Source organism: Hordeum vulgare, chromosome 1H (genome assembly GCF_904849725.1).
Source record: "Hordeum vulgare subsp. vulgare chromosome 1H, MorexV3_pseudomolecules_assembly, whole genome shotgun sequence".
Taxonomy (NCBI): domain Eukaryota; kingdom Viridiplantae; phylum Streptophyta; class Magnoliopsida; order Poales; family Poaceae; genus Hordeum; species Hordeum vulgare.
The window spans coordinates 246,600,239-246,610,659 of record NC_058518.1 but is presented as its reverse complement, the minus strand read 5'-3'; positions in this window follow the sequence as shown (position 1 = coordinate 246,610,659).

The window sequence follows — 10,421 nt, the reverse complement described above, 5'->3', positions numbered from 1 at the left end:
TTGGAGATAACTAAGCTAATTATGTCATTTCGTAGGATAATTAGCCAATTTAGGCTTTCTTGGAGGAGTCTAAGCTACGTAGAAGAAGAGATAGAGAAGAAGAAGTAAAATAAGGAGGAGGAGGAGGTGGAGGAGAAGAAGAAGGAAGAGGAGAAGAAGAAGAAAAGAAGAAGGAGAAGGAGAAGAAGAAGCAGAAGGAGAAGGAGGAAGAAGGAGGAAGAAGTTCCTTCTCCTTCTCCTCCTTCTTCTTCTCCTCCTCCCTCTCCTCCTTCTTCTTCTCCTCACTTTTCCTCTTCCTTCCTTTCATTTTTCCTCTTTTTCTCTTCTTGTCCCCTTCTTCGGGCTAAATTGGCTAAGAATGCCTTTTTGGAGCTAATTATGTCATTTCGAGGATAATTAGCTAAGTATAGGTCATTTCTTATTAAATAGGCCATTTTGGAGCTAACTAAGCTAATTATGTCATTTCGTAGGATAATTAGCCAATTTAGCCTTTCTTGGAGGAGTCTAAGCTACGTAGAAGAAGAGATAGAGAAGAAGAAGTAAAATAAGGAGGAGGAGGAGGTGGAGTGAGAAGAAGAAGGAAGAGGAGAAGAAGAAGAAAAGAAGAAGGAGAAGGAGAAGAAGAAGGAGAAGGAGAAGGAGGAAGAAGGAGGAAGAAGTTCCTTCTCCTTCTCCTCCTTCTTCTTCTCCTCCTCCCTCTCCTCCTTCTTCTTCTCCTCACTTTTCCTCTTCCTTCCTTTCATTTTTCCTCTTTTTCTCTTCTTGTCCCCTTCTTCGGGCTAAATTGGCTAAGAATGCCTTTTTGGAGCTAATTATGTCATTTCGAGGATAATTAGCTAAGTATAGGTCATTTCTTATTAAATAGGCCATTTTGGAGCTAACTAAGCTAATTATGTCATTTCGTAGGATAATTAGCCAATTTAGCCTTTCTTGGAGGAATCTAAGCTATGTAGAAGAAGAGATAGAGAAGAAGAAGTAAAATAAGGAGGAGGAGGAGGTGGAGGAGAAGAAGAAGGAAGAGGAGAAGAAGAAGAAAAGAAGAAGGAGAAGGAGAAGAAGAAGGAGAAGGAGAAGGAGGAAGAAGGAGGAAGAAGTTCCTTCTCCCTCTCCTCCTTCTCCTTCTTCTTCTCCTCCTCCCTCTCCTCCTTCTTCTCCTCATTTTTCCTCTTCCTTCCTTTCATTTTTCCTCTTTTTCTCTTCTTGTCCCCTTCTTCGGGCTAAATTGGCTAAGAATGCCTTTTTGGAGCTAATTATGTCATTTCGAGGATAATTAGCTAAGTATAGGTCATTTCTTATTAAATAGGCCATTTGGAGATAACTAAGCTAATTATGTCATTTCGTAGGATAATTAGCCAATTTAGCCTTTCTTGGAGGAGTCTAAGCTACGTAGAAGAAGAGATAGAGAAGAAGAAGTAAAATAAGGAGGAGGAGGAGGTGGAGGAGAAGAAGAAGGAAGAGGAGAAGAAGAAGAAAAGAAGAAGGAGAAGGAGAAGAAGAAGGAGAAGGAGAAGGAGGAAGAAGGAGGAAGAAGTTCCTTCTCCTTCTCCTCCTTCTTCTCCTCCTCCCTCTCCTCCTTCTTCTTCTCCTCACTTTTCCTCTTCCTTCCTTTCATTTTTCCTCTTTTTCTCTTCTTGTCCCCTTCTTCGGGCTAAATTGGCTAAGAATGCCTTTTTGGAGCTAATTATGTCATTTCGAGGATAATTAGCTAAGTATAGGTCATTTCTTATTAAATAGGCCATTTTGGAGCTAACTAAGCTAATTATGTCATTTCGTAGGATAATTAGCCAATTTAGCCTTTCTTGGAGGAATCTAAGCTACGTAGAAGAAGAGATAGAGAAGAAGAAGTAAAATAAGGAGGAGGAGGAGGTGGAGGAGAAGAAGAAGGAAGAGGAGAAGAAGAAGAAAAGAAGAAGGAGAAGGAGAAGAAGAAGGAGAAGGAGAAGGAGGAAGAAGGAGGAAGAAGTTCCTTCTCCCTCTCCTCCTTCTCCTTCTTCTTCTCCTCCTCCCTCTCCTCCTTGTTCTCCTCATGTTTCCTCTTCCTTCATTTCATTTTTCCTTTTTTTCTCTTCTTGTCCCCTTCTTCGGGCTAAATTGGCTAAGAATGCCTTTTTGGAGCTAATTATGTCATTTCGAGGATAATTAGCTAAGTATAGGTCATTTCTTATTAAATAGGCCATTTTGGAGCTAACTAAGTTAATTATGTCATTTCGTAGGATAATTAGCCAATTTAGCCTTTCTTGGAGGAGTCTAAGCTACGTAGAAGAAGAGATAGAGAAGAAGAAGTAAAATAAGGAGGAGGAGGAGGTGGAGGAGAAGAAGAAGGAAGAGGAGAAGAAGAAGAAAAGAAGAAGGAGAAGGAGAAGAAGAAGGAGAAGGAGAAGGAGGAAGAAGGAGGAAGAAGAAGGAGAAGGAGGAGCTCCTTCTCCTTCTACTTCTTCTTCTCCTCCTCCCTCTCCTCCTTCTTCTTCTCCTCATTTTTCCTCTTCCTTCCTTTCATTTTTCCTCTTTTTCTCTTCTTGTCCCCTTCTTCGGGCTAAATTGGCTAAGAATGCCTTTTTGGATCTAATTATGTCATTTCGAGGATAATTAGCTAAGTACATGTCATTTCTTATTAAATAGGCCATTTTGGAGCTAACTAAGCTAATTATGTCATTTCGTAGGATAATTAGCCAATTTAGCCTTTCTTGGAGGAGTCTAAGCTACGTAGACGAAGAGATAGAGAAGAAGAAGTAAAATAAGGAGGAGGAGGAGGTGGAGGAGAAGAAGAAGGAAGAGGAGAAGAAGAAGAAAAGAAGAAGGAGAAGGAGAAGAAGAAGGAGAAGGAGAAGGAGGAAGAAGGAGGAAGAAGTTCCTTCTCCTTCTCCTCCTTCTTCTTCTCCTCCTCCGTCTCCTCCTTCTTCTTCTCCTCATTTTTCCTCTTCCTTCCTTTCATTTTTCCTCTTTTTCTCTTCTTGTCCCCTTCTTCGGGCTAAATTGGCTAAGAATGCCTTTTTGGAGCTAATTATGTCATTTCGGGGATAATTAGCTAAGTATAGGTCATTTCTTATTAAATAGGCCATTTTGGAGCTAACTAAGCTAATTATGTCATTTCGTAGGATTATTAGCCAATTTAACCTTTCTTGGAGGAGTCTAAGCTACGTAGAAGAAGAGATAGAGAAGAAGAAGTAAAATAAGGAGGAGGAGGAGGAGGAGGAGGAGAAGAAGAAGGAAGAGGAGAAGAAGAAGAAAAGAAGAAGGAGAAGGAGGAGAAGAAGGAGAAGGAGAAGGAGGAAGAAGGCCATTTTGGAGCTAAGTATAGGTCATTTTTTTATTAAATAGGCCATTTTGGAGCTAACTAAGCTAATTATGTCATTAGATGGAAGTCTAGCTATTTTGGAGCTAACTAAGCTAATTATGTCATTAGATGGAAGTCTAGCTATTTTTTATTAAAACACTAGAAATAACATACCTAAGTTAGGGTGAAGCATAGTGGCTCTGGCTTGTTTCACCTGGAAAAGGCTGCCCTGGAGAAGGCTCGACTGTAGAAGGGTCGGGCGATGCGTTTCGGGACATATTCTGCACCAAACGTCGTTTGCAATGTGTAGTTAGCATGAGGACACTCTTAAGATCACTCCACTGAAATGAAACTCACCGTCCCCGCCACGTTAATGACTGGCATCGGCGGAGGGACTTGGCCGTTCTTCTCGCACATAGACTATACATTTGGTTTCGACAGGTCAAACTTTTTATTTATTAATGAAACGGACATTCAAATGCAAGATTTTAAATAACATGAAGAAGAAACTTACCACGAAGAGCTCGTATATGGCCCTGGTAGACGCTTCATTCCGTGGCCTCTCCGCCTCCACCAATGCAGTCATCCTCTCCTCCAGCTCCCTAATTTCCTTATCCTTCTCCGCCATAGCCGCCTGCATTGCCGCTCTCTCTTTCTGAATAGCAGCCTACAACACAACTCGTTGTTAGCAATGTAATCATATTGGTTCCAACGCACAACATAATGCGGAAAGATAGTGGAGTCCATTAAACTAACCTCGATGGCGAGCTCGACTGGCCGTGGACGACGTGTTATCTCCGGACAAGAGCTCGTTTGGCGTGCCTTTATCTGCCGGAGAGTGCTAGGACAACGTATAAGGCCGTCTCCAATGGCGATCGAGCCATGGGGCCTCCCGTTGCCAGCTATCATCACCAGCTCTGGATCAATAGGCCCCTCGCTCGGGTTAAAGTCCTCCCCTTTCCTCGCCTTCCCGTGATCTCTGTACTTCACGAGCTTGTCGTGGGAGGAGATGTTGGTGAAGTTTTCTGGATGCTCGAGGTCAGACTCAGAGAATGCCTTGACCTTCTTGTACGAGGCAGTATGGGCCATCGCATACAGGTCGTACATCTGTGGCGCCTCCGTCTTATTGTGACGCGCCTAAAATAGAGAGAGCAGAAAATTGTATTGGTAAAGGGCTCAAGATAGCATTAAGAATGAATTGCATGAGGCATGAAGCAAACCACATACCCAGTTCTCGCCAAATTGGATTAAGTTGACGCTCCCTTGATGGTGTGGCACGCCAACCATTTTGCCACGCCTCTCCTTGGCGTTGTTGTGGCTGGTCTCCCACGTTTTGGAGCACCACTGATCCACCAAGGCCTCCCAACAATCCATCTTATCCACACACCATCTCGGGGGCACCTAAGTTAATAAAGAGAAATTTGAGTTCGTAAGAACCAAATCAAGGAAACTAACTACAAAGCCTGAATAATATGTAATTACCTTCATGTAATTCTCCTTCTCCATATTAGCATCACGGCACTTCGCCTTATCAATCCTAATACGCCGCGTGGCATAGTAGTCTCGAACAGCCTGCACCCGAGCCTCGTGCCGAAAGTTTTGAAGTAGGCGGCGACATTCGGTTTCGATAACCTTTGCCGCGTCGTCCTCGTATCCCTCCTCACACCTGTAGAAGGTCTACAAACGAGACAACACCGATTAGTACAATAAATAGCTATGGTTAATTTATAATTGTGTGAAAGAGAAATTACCCAGAACTTTCGGATCACCATGTCCGCCCTCATGTCACACAAAACACCGTCGATCTCCACCTCCGGCGGGGCCGGGGCACCCAAGTAGTGCTCCCAGGTCATCCCTACCTCTCGCTCCCGACCGGGCAACGTAACAAACCCTGGTAAGTTTTGACGGCAAAGAACACCAAGGACACTGTTGGGCTTGCGGACACCCTTGGCAACAATCCAACCCCTACAGTATGACAAATTGAAGCCAAAACATTAGATATTTGAGAAAACGCGAAGGCAAAAGGTTAAATAAGAGTAAATTAACTTACTTGTCCCCATTTGGCATAATCGACCACCTCTGGTCGGGGGTCGCTGGCACGAGCGGGAGCCCCGAACAACCACGCTGGTAGACGGTATCCCCCTCACCCAGCTCCTCGTCGCTACCAGCATGGCCAGTTGGCTCAGGCCAGGTATCCCACTGGGTCTCTTGGGACGTACCCTCATCCCTGCTGTGCTCCGCAGTCGTCTGGAAGAAAGCCTCTGGGACACGAGTCTCGTGGGTCGAAGGCTCGTCGACCTGAGGCTCGTCGACCCGAGGCCCGTGAACCGGAGACCGTGTAGCCTCCACCTCAGACGAATCCACCCTAGAAGTCCTCCTGTGCTCAGGTGAATCAGCTTGGGGTGGTGACGGAGACCGTGTAGCCCTACCTCTCCCGCGGCCACATGTACCTTTAGTACAACATAAATACCAACATGAGTAATAAAATGTATATAAATACCAATATGCATACAACATGAGTACAACATAAATACCAACATGAATACAACGTGTACCTTTAGTGCCTCTCGGCTTCGCGGGTGGTCGACCTCCTCTCACGGGGGGCGCTCCGTGCATAGTAGAGAGAAACACTCTCCGAAGAGGCGAGGCAGGAATGGAAGTACCCATCCCATCACCCGCCGACGAAGAAGCAGCCGCGGCGTGCTTTCGACCCTTTCCCACCATCTTTCAACACCTGTCATGACAAAGAGTAAATGAAATTAGTACAACATAAATACCAACATGACTAACAAAAATTGAATACCTAACATGAACTCAAAATTTATATATAGTATAATAGTTGAATACCTGACATGAACTAATAACAATCGTCCTCGTCTATATATGCTTCGGGGTCAATAAATGCATCATGATCATCACTATCATCAATAAATGCATCATCATCATCACTATCTAGAAGAACATGTGGAAGGCCACCCTTATGTAATCGGTCAAGAAGTGACAGGTCATCCGCAGCAGTAACCTCTTCTTCTTCCAGCTCTTCCTGTTCGGGCTCAGGGGTTAAGACGGATTCACTGTCGCTGTCTACTTCAATGTTCTGGGGTGAAGTAGAGCGGTTCTTGAAACGTTTCTTTGACATACGTGTTTCCTGGAAGAATTCTCCTTCATATGTGTCTGGGTTAATGTGAGGTTCGTAATCCTCTTCATTGAGGGTAGGTGGTCTAAAATGTGGTGGCACTTCATAAACGACATCCCAACCTTTGAGATTTGGATCAGTTTGGCAGGCCCACGGTAGATAGAAAACTTGTGTCGCCTGTTGAGCCGTAATATAGACATCGGGAACATCTAAGTGGGTGTTTTGGTTGATTTCGACTAGTCCTATATGTTCATGAGTCTTTCTAGTCTCCCTCGGCTCAAACCAATAACATTTGAAGACTACGACAGTCGGTGGGTTTTCACCATAGAATAGAAGTTCATAAATTGCTTCAACCCTTCCATAATACTTGGTGTCTCCTTCGCCGATAGCAGAGACAGAACAATTTGTAGTCTTTAGGTCGGGCATAGATAGCTCTTTGCCAAAGGTACGAAAGTGATACCCGTTGATGTTGTATTTGTCAAATGAACGGACCTTATAGTCAAAACCATTAGCGACTTGTCTCAACTCGGCGTCCATAGACTCTGCATCAGCCTACAAGTTTAATACGAAAGAATGGATGCATTAGCCGCAAATTAGACCAATAAATCAAATGGGCCCTTAATGGTAATTAATTACCCTTTGTTTGAACCAAGAGATGAAACCAGGATAGTCGCCTCCATGCTTTGCGAGAAGCTCATACTCTTCGGCGGAATCCTTTTCGATGACCGCTCCATCCGAGAATTCGGCGACGTATCGACTATATCAAATATCCGGGAATAAGAGTAGTTCAAAGCAATTAGAAGTTGCGGAACAATAAATTACCGAGAACTTACTCGATATACGGCCGCACTTCTGTTAGGTTGGTGAAGATATACAATGAAATGGTCCGCCATTCTTCGACATCCAACGATTTCCCTTTCGAAGCACGAGATGGTGCGAGCTTACCTTTGAATAGGCTGAGGTTGGATCGAACTTTTTCTCGATCGCCATTATTGTACCGAGGCTTCGGGTTATGCAAATGATGATTTTTGGCTTCGTAGTGTGTTGTCACGAAGTTTGCCGCCTCCTCAGTAATGAATGCCTCGGCCATCGATGCTTCAATTCTACGTTTATTTTTACACTTAGCTCGAAGCATCTTCTGCATCCTCTCAGTTGAGTAGCACCATCGATTTTGAACGGGCCCCCCCATTCTTGCCTCGGTCGGGAGATGCAAAATCAAATGTTGCATTGGATTAAAGAAGCCCGGTGGAAAGATCTTTTCTAATTTGCAGATCAACTCCGGCGCCAACTCTTCCATTTCATCTAGCACGCCAGGCGATAGTTCTTTCGCACAAAGAGAACAGAAGGAATAGCTCAGCTGTGCCAGTACTAGCCATTCATCCTCAGGGATAAAGCCACGCAACATCACCGGCATTACCCGCTCAATCCATATGCTTTCCTTTCCGTTGTCGCAAGTTTTGCAACGGTCTATCACATAGAGCCTCCAGGTCGATTCTAGCCTTAGGATTATCTTTTGACTTCCCCTCTATGCCGAACAATGTGCCAAAAATGGCCTCCGCAATATTCTTTTCAGTGTGCATCACGTCAATGTTGTGTGGGCAAAGGAGGTCTTTGAAGTAAGGGAGATCCCATAAGCATGACTTGTGAGTCCAGGCGTGTTCCGCATTATACCCTTTGAAGTATCCTGGACGCAAAGGATCAGGCTCAAGAGCGTTTAACTGATCAAGGGTCTGTTGGCCTGTCAACGCAGCTGGTGCAGTGTTTTTGACAACTCTACCTTTGATGAAATTCTTCTTGTCTTTTCTGAACTTATGGTCAGGATCCAGGATTGTCTATGCATGTCGAAGCAAGAATACTTGCGACCAGCCTGCAGCCAACGGAACTGAAGAGTTGCCTTGCATGTGGTGCACGGGAACCTTCCATGCACACACCAGCCAGCGAATAGCGCAAACGCCGGATAATCATGCGTCGAGTACATGTACCACACATGCATTTTGAAATTTTTTTGGTAGCCGCGTCGTAGGTCTTGATCCCATTATCCCAGACTTCTTGCAACTTATCCTTAAGCGGCTGCATGTACACATTCATATTCTTCCCCGGATAGTTGGGCCCTGGAATTATCAACGTCAGGAAAATGTTCTTTCTTTTCATAATCTCTCCGGGTGGCAAATTTAGTGGAATGACAAATACAGGCCAACAACTGTATTGTGCTGCCGTCATACCATACACATTGAACCCATCCGTGCTGATGGCAACTCTAGGTTGCCTTGGATCTTCCGATTTATCCTTATGTAATGCATCGAAGTGCCTCCACGCAAAACCATCTGAAGTGTGTACCAGCATCTTGTTCCCATCCGCATCTAGTTCGGTTCTTTTGCCCAATTTGTGCCATGTCATCTGTCTGGCCGTCTCTTCGACCATGAAAAGACGTTGAAGTCTTGGTACGATTGGCAGATATCGAAGAACACTAATGGGGATTTTGGTCTGATTCTTCTCACCCATGCCATTGTCTACCACAATATACCTTGAAGAATTGCAAATGGGGCAATAGTTCAAGGCCGCATACTCAAGCCTAAATAAGGCACATCCATTCTCACAGGCATGTATCTTCTCATAGGGCATCTTAAGTACACGGAGGATTTTCTCTGACTGGTACAGGTTTGCAGGCAGTACATGGCCTTTGGGTAGAAAGCGTCCAAATATCGTCATCATCGCGTCGTAGCATTCTCTGCCTAGGTTGAATTGAGCCTTCAGAGCCATTACTTGCGCGATGGCATCCAGCTGACAAAGCTCAGTCTGCTCGTGGAGAGGATGTTTTGAAGACTCCAGCATTTCATAGAAGGCCTTTGCAGATTCCTCCATCTCATCGTCCGAATCACGAGCATCATCAAAGTCTTGAACCATGTCTTCAATCCCGGTACCATGCTCGTCGGTGCGACGACGAATCACCTCAGCTCTAGCACGTTGGTCAGACTCACCATGAAAAGTCCACACCGTATAATTAGGCGTAAAACCCCACTTCTGCAGGTGTTTACCCATTTCAAACTCTGTCTGCTTTTTCAAGTTGTCGCAGTTGGGACAGGGGCACCATGTTTTATGCTGGCCATTTGCAAATGCGGCTCTCACAAACCCCCTGGTTTTTGTTAACCATTCATGGGTCATGTCTTTCTGACTACGGTGACCAGTGTACATCCAAGCACGATCACTCATATTGCCTAGCTACCTATGGGGGCACAAGAAATAAATATATAATTCATCATCTATATTCATACGCTAATCAAGTTTGTCAGTTTTATTACATCCATGCAACCTACACGCTAATAGGTAAAGATAGGTCCTAATCCCACCCGAGTATGTGTACACTAGGTTCGTTTTCCCATGCTCTGCTCCAGATGCGACGCAGAATTTCGACAGCACCTCCCCGCTGTTCTCCTGATACACGTCTCGGCAATAAGCACAGAGGATGTGTACCCGGAGAACAACAGGGGAGGCACTGACGAAATTCCGCATCGGATCCGGAGCACAGCATACGGGAAAACAAACCCAATCTACACATACTCGGGCTGTCCATGGATAATGTTGGACAATTCGAAAGGATGGCGGTTATAAATATGCAAAGAAATGCATATTTATAGATGTCGCCCTTTCGAATGGGAGACGCATACTGGTCACGCATACTCATGATTGAAGAAACCTATAGCTAGCAAGTTTCATCGGCACGAAGACCGGGACAGAGCAAATTAAGGGGGTAGGAGGAGAAGTCATTTGTGCTCACCAACAAACGCAAGGGCGGAGCTCGTCCAACGCACGTGGAGGTCGTCGAACAACTGCACATTGAAATTCACCCGATCAACACAAATACGATTGGGGTGAGTGTCCACGGGGGTCGAAGGTCACTGGCGTCGGGGATTGGGGTCTTTTCGGTCAACAAGAGGCCGAAGAGGTGTCGGGGGTCGGGGGTCGAGGGTCAGTGGCGTCGGGGGTCGGGGTAGGGGGTCGGGGGTCAGGGGC